Below are 6,576 nucleotides of genomic sequence, written 5' to 3'. Positions count from 1 at the left end.
AGTGAAATAAGTCAGGCAGAGAAAGACAAATACCGTATGACATCATTTATATGTGTAATCTAAAAAAGCCAAACTCGCAAAAATAGAGAGCAAAATGGTGATTACCAGGGGTTGGGGAGTGGAGAGAACAAGGCAAATGTTGCCTAAGGGTACAAATTTATAATGAATAGTGAGCACAGACAACAATATTATATTATAATCAACAATCTTGCTAGGAACCTAGAACTTATTCTAATGACTAAAAAGAATAATTATGTAATATGATTAAGATGCTAATTGTTACAATCACATTATGATACATAATGTATTAAGATACATAAATGTATCAACATGTACACCTTAAATTTACACAATATTATATATCAAATATATTTCAATTAAAAAAATGGATCAGGGTCAAGATCTGGGTGAGTCTATAGGGTGAATATCAAAGCAAGGCTGCACATCAGAGTCAGGGCCTGTGTCAGTTAAGGATTTGAATAAGGTGCAGTGTCGAAGTCAGGGTTAAGTGAAGTTTCATGATCAATACATGGGTGGATCAGGATCATGAGGGTCAGGAACATAATCAAGTCCAGCTGAGGTTCAGTCAGATCACTGTTAGTGGAAGGGTCAAGGTCAGTGTTAGAATGAGAATCAGGAAGAGGGTGAGGGTCAAATTCACATGAAGTCCAGGGTCAGGGTCAGTGCAAGAGTGAAGGTCAGAAGGGTCAGAGTCAGGTTAAGGTTGAGTTTTGTCAGCAGGGTGTGAGGGTGTCTCAGGGCCTGAATGACAATCAGGCCAATCTATCCAGGGTTGTTTAGTGTTAGAATCAGGGTCAAGACCAGGGTTAAGAGTAGGCTCAGATCTGTGTGAGGGATAGTCTGGGTGACGGTTCAGTTTCGGGGTCAAGGTCAGAGTCCGGTTTATCAATAAGGGAAGATCAGGGCTAGGGTCAAATTTAGATGACTATCAGTTTTATGGTCAAGGTCATGATAAGAGTCTGGGTGAGGATTATGGTCAGAGTCAAAGCAAGCGTTAGGGTTAGAGTTAGTACACGTGCTGCTGAAGCGAGCACACTCAGGGTTAGAGTTAGGATAAGGTCACACTCAGGGTCGTGGTAAGGGTCAGATAGCATTAGAATATTTTCAGAGTGAAGTTCTGAGAATCAGGGTTATGTGAGGGATGTAGCCAACGTCAGTGGCAGAGTCAGACATGATCAGAGGAAGGTCCGGGTGAGACCCTTAGGTAAGAGTGAGGTTGAGTGAAGGTCAAGTTGTGGGTAGGATTAGGGACAGCATTACTGTTAAGAGTGAGGGTAGAGCTTAGGAAATCAGAGTCAGGGTAATAAGTGAAGGTCAGATTTGGGATCAGGGTATGTGAGGTTGAGGTTCAGGGTTAAGTGTACCAGGATCGTGGTCGAGGTGAGGGTCAAGATCAGTGTCAGAGTGAAGTTGGTCAGCAATCTCTGCCCCACCGCCCAGCACCATGTGCAGCTTTTGCAGATGCCAGCTCCTGAAATGCTCTCCCACAGAGCTCACCTGCTTGGAGTCCTCAGTGCTGCCTAAACCTCCCTGCCCACCTTCATGGGTATACAAGTGTGACGAAGGCAGGGATCTTGGAACAGAATGTTTTGTACATTGATGGATTCCAATCACTCAGAAGAATCTGCGGCCTACAGTAGGTGCTCAATGGAAAGCTTATTTAATAAGCAATGAGTATCCATTAAGGTATTTCTGGAGAGAAAAAGTACATCTGGAAATAAACTGTTCACAGTAGTTCTCTCTGTGAAAGAATTACAAGAAACTTGCATGGTTGACTTGACACGTGTCCATATTGTTTCAAATTTTAAAAACTTAATGTTTATTTATAATGACCAAAAATGGATTTTTCCACTTTGAGAGAAAACAAAGAGCTCCAGGTAAAGTTCCTGGTAAAGTGACAAGAGACTCATTGCACTGTAGCTATTACTGAAACCTCAAACAACTGGCAGCCTTTTGGGGAGCCTTGGAGCATCCTCAAAGAAACCCTACTCGAGTTCTTTTCTCTAAGGAGGAAACACAAACCAAGAGGCAAGACAGAAGGTCTATTTATTCAACAGCAGCTTTGAAAAGGAATCCTTGAGACAGTGAGGGGACGTAGTTCCCCATTTCTACTTCACTCCTTTCCCACATGGTTCTGTCCTTCACAGGCTAGAGCCTGATGCAGAAAAGGTGACTGTCTTAGATGTACTTATACACGACCTTGGAGGGCACAGTCTGGAGGTGCAGACGACGGATGGGACATTTGTAAAAGTGGGACAGCAGAGTCTCACTGTAGCCCACTAGGAAGTAGAACTTGTGTGCAGGCAGCTGCCTCAGGACCAGGGCACGGATCTCCAACTGGTTAGCCCGGCGCTTTAGGATCAGCAGGTCATCCAGACACCCTGAGAAGGTGCCCCACATGAACTTTCGAAGGAAAATATCCTCCACTGTTCACTCTGCAGCATGATCCTCCCCATCCAGGTTACCTAAAAGGAAAAGGGAACCTTGAAGACTCAGCAGAAACTCCAGAGGTAACATCCAAGAGCCTGGGCACTCAAGTCCACCCCCACCATGGCTTCTTCTCTCTTCTTCTACAAGTGGAATAAAAATAATAACACTTTAAAGTTCAAAGTACATTATTTCATTACATTCACACACAAATCCTGTTAAGTAGGTATTTTGGTTATCCTGGTTTTGCAAAGGGAAGACTGAGGCCTTAGCAGGGCATAAAACTCAGATGATCCTTTCCTGTCTAGCTCTTTCCCACTCTTTCTGGATGTTTATAGAAGCATTGGCCATCCCTTGGCCCAGAGAGATGAGGCCACCAGCTACTTCTGAGACTGGGGACATGAGCTCTCTCACCATCCAGGGCCATGGCCTCAACCAGTAGATTCTCAGTGTAGATCCGGAAACTCCTACACCTCCAACAGTATGCCTGAAGAGTCTCCACACCCATCCCCAGATCCCCAGATCCTGAAACTCCTACACCTCCTACAGTGTGCGTGAAGAGTCTCCGCACCCATTCCCAAACCTCCACACCCATCCCCAGACTGCCACACCCAGCCCCAGACCTTAGAAACAGAACCTGAGGGGCACCTGGGTGGCTCAGTCGTTAAGCGTCTGCCTTCGGCTCAGGTCATGGTTCCGGGGTCCTGAGAACAAGCCCCACATCGGGCTCCCTGCTTGGTGGGAAGCCTGCTTCTCCCTCTCCCACTCCCCCAGCTTGTGTTCCCTCTCCCACTGTGTCTCTCTCTCTCTGTCAAATAAATAAAAAAAATCTTTAAAAAAGAAAAGAAAAGAAAAGAAACAACCTGAAAAGGGAGGGGGACAGGAATCTGTATTTTAAGTTCTCTAGACAGACAACTCAAGTTGAGAAGCCTCATACTGAACAAAACACAGCTGATTCTCCTTAGTTGCCAGTAGTTATGTTCTATAAAGTTACCATGAGCAATGAGTTAGGGAACACTGAACCCTCGCTCCTACGGGAAACACAGAGTTAAGTTTCTGCATGCCCTGGGTTAAGATAGTTTGATCAACACATCAATATATAACCTTGTTTTGTGTGTGTTTCTGCTTAAAGACCCCTTGTTTAATACACATGACTGATTAACACTGAACTCTCTGCTAACAGCATCATAACTCGTGCGTGAAGGAAGCTTACCTAACATGCATATTTTCTCCCCAGTGTATGTCACACCCTTCTTGTGCTTCACACTTCAGCATTAGGGCTATTTTATGGCATTGAAATCACCCACAAAAAGCACAAAACTGTAAACACAGGGCACTAATGGATCTCGAAAAGAACTCTTGTTTACAGCATGAACGAAAAGAAGAAGGCAGCGCCCTCAGTAGGGAAGGTGTGTGCAGGGTGCCTGCTCCGCCCACGTCCCACAGTGATTCGGGAATACGAAATCTGAGAATGAAAACCTCTGCATGAGGAGTTGAATCAAGCCTCCCGCATGTGTTTATCTGGTGTTTGTGTGATAGCCATGACTGAGAACTTCATCCCCGGGGCCCCAGGCACCGCGGCCCCTCACCTGTGTGCAGCGACAGCCAGCCCTTGCAGTGGGCGATGTAATGCGGTGCTTGCACCTCCTCGTAGGTCACCGGCTTGTCCCCCTTGCCCACTCTGACCCGGGCCACCCGGTTCTAGGTGCACAGAGGGGCAGTGACTGCCCGCTCACAGACCCAAGCCTTGGTCCCCCTCCCCCACGCCCATGGCCCCTGCACCCCTCCGCCAGGGGTCCTCCATACCCATCCCAGGGGTCCCAGCCCCTCCATCCTTGGATCCATCACCACCACCCACCCCATCCCTCCAGCCCCTGGCCCCCAGGCCCCCTGGTTCCCTGCCCCCAAAGCCCAGGCCCCACCGCCCCAAGGCCTCGGATCACCAGCCCCTTTGCCCCATTTCCCGCACTCCCACCCCATTAGCCTGCCCCCTCCACCCCAGGGTGCCCTGACCACCAACCTGATCCAGGCCACTGCTACCCCAACCCCTGGGTCCCTGACCCCAGTCCCTCACCACCCCTTCCACCACCCCTGCCTTCCCCCGGCCCCTCTGCTCCCAGGATCCCCCACCACATACCTGGTCCACAGATCCCCAGTCATCCCACCCCAGACATTGGCCCCCAAAAACTAAAACAAAATCTAACCCACACATTCAGCAGCCCCCTAGACACAACCCCAACCCTGACCCTCACCCTAACCCTCGCGCTAAACTCAGCCCTCCATGAAGGTCGCCACAATGCCAGCAGTTTGGACTTTCCATTCTCCTGGACCCTAACCCTAACCCTAGGTTGGGTTCTGACACCACCTGCCCCAAAAACCTGGCTCCAAAGATTGAGGGATTTAGGACACCTGAGCAGTACCAGAGGACTCAGCCTGCAGCACAGAAGGAAACTGTGCCACATTTGGAACTCCAGAAAGGATTCAGAGCAGGAGAAATCTGAATGCCCACCGGAGCCAATCCCAGTGAACCCCCACTTTCAGTGGCCCCCTGGACCCAAATCCTGAGCCTGACACTCACCCTAACCCACACCCTCAACTCAGCCCTTCGGGAAGCTCGCCAAACAGTTGGCAGATCGGGCCTGCCATGCCCCTAGGCCCTAACCCTAACCCTAGGTCGGGTACTGAGAGGTCCATCCCCAAAGGCCTGGTTCCCAATCCCCTGGGATTGGGGACACCTGAGCCCTACCGCAGGACTCAGCCTGCCATCCAGAAGGAAATGGTGCCATTTGGGCCTCCAGAAAGGATGCAGAGCAGGAGAATCTGAAGGCAAACCCGGGCCAATCCCAGCGAACCCACACTTTCAGCGACCCGCTGAACACAAACTCTGAGCCTGACACTCACCTTATCCCTAAACTAACCCTAATCCTAAACCCTAAACCATATCCTTAGCTCCTAACCTCTAATGCCTAACCCTCACCCTAACCAGAAGAAGGAAACTGGAGAATGGTAAAAGACATTTCAGACAGTCAGGCAGGTGGACACAGTTGAAGTGGATCTGTGGTCATTATTAAAATGTGGAAAGTGTAATGATCTCATTTCAGGTTATGTGGTCATCCGCGGAACACTGTCCCTGTTTGGGGTAAAAGGCACTGAAGTATTCCATGTGAAGTGGCAAACATGGTAAAGAAACGACAGCTGGGGAATCTGAGTGTCGAGGTAAAGAGTATTTGTGCTGCGGTGACAAGTTTACTGCACTTTGAAATCACCACAGAGTCAATTACTCTTCCAAATAACCTTGTCAGCACCAGGTCACAGAATCAGAGACAACATCAAACTTCGTGATGGAGGCCAAGCCCTCCCAGATCCAGTTCACCCACTGTGAAGAGGCCACTCGCCCTTGTAGGAGGCCACATGTTAGCAAGAGACTCCTGGAAGGATTAAATCGGCGGCCACTGTGTCTTGGGTACAGTAGAAGCAGTGGGATTTGGAATTCCAATTTTCCACAACGCTCCACCAAAAACTGGTTAGAACTGTGAAAATGCATGGAGGGGAACCTCAGTAAAGTGGACTGGGGATGCCAGAAGGGGAGGCTGGAGGGGGGAGCCTACCACTGGGTCAGTTACAGGAACAACTGTCAGTTACAGAGCCAACATTAGAAGCTCCACAGGAGAGACTCATCAGTTACAGGCCCCAGAGGGGAAGATGTAGGTTTCATCTCCTCCAAGAAATCCACCACCCCTGCAGCTCAGCCAGTGAGAACCCTCCATCACCCCGAACCCGGGCTTTTCTCCAGTGGGCTTTTCTCCAAAACAACCCTCCCAACTTCCTCCTCCTCCTCCAAGAAATAATGTTCCTCTCCTTTCTTTCTTGCACTTGCCTTGTCCCGGATTGCAAGTCTCTGCTATTCCCAAATAAACCCATTTTGCTGGTAAAATAACAGGCAGTTTTAGTTTAAGATTAACAGAACTAACAAATTCAATAAACTTGTAAGGAACAAAATCAATACACAAAAATCAGTTGCATTTCTATGTGCTCATAACAAACCATCAGAAAGAGAAATACGGAGAACAATGTCATTTACACCTGCATCAAAAAGAACACTATACCTAGGAATAAATTTAACCAAGG

General features: G+C 48.4%; 1 pseudogene across 1 annotated transcript; it reads right to left on the bottom strand.

Moving 5' to 3' along the window:
• Nucleotides 1-930: 930 nt before the first annotated feature.
• Nucleotides 931-4,281, bottom strand: LOC118021971 (annotated as a pseudogene). The gene is made up of 2 exons (XR_004682348.1): nucleotides 4,038-4,281; nucleotides 931-2,486 (listed from the first exon to the last, which is right to left on the bottom strand). The product of XR_004682348.1 is annotated as a 28S ribosomal protein S24, mitochondrial-like (transcript).
• Between the last annotated feature and the right edge of the window lie 2,295 nt (nucleotides 4,282-6,576).

Source organism: Mirounga leonina, unplaced genomic scaffold (genome assembly GCF_011800145.1).
Source record: "Mirounga leonina isolate KUSES-001 unplaced genomic scaffold, KU_Mleo_1.0 Mir_175, whole genome shotgun sequence".
Classification (NCBI taxonomy): Eukaryota; Metazoa; Chordata; class Mammalia; order Carnivora; family Phocidae; genus Mirounga; species Mirounga leonina.
The sequence above is the reverse complement of the archived record's forward strand: the minus strand, read 5'-3'. Positions and strand labels throughout refer to the sequence as shown.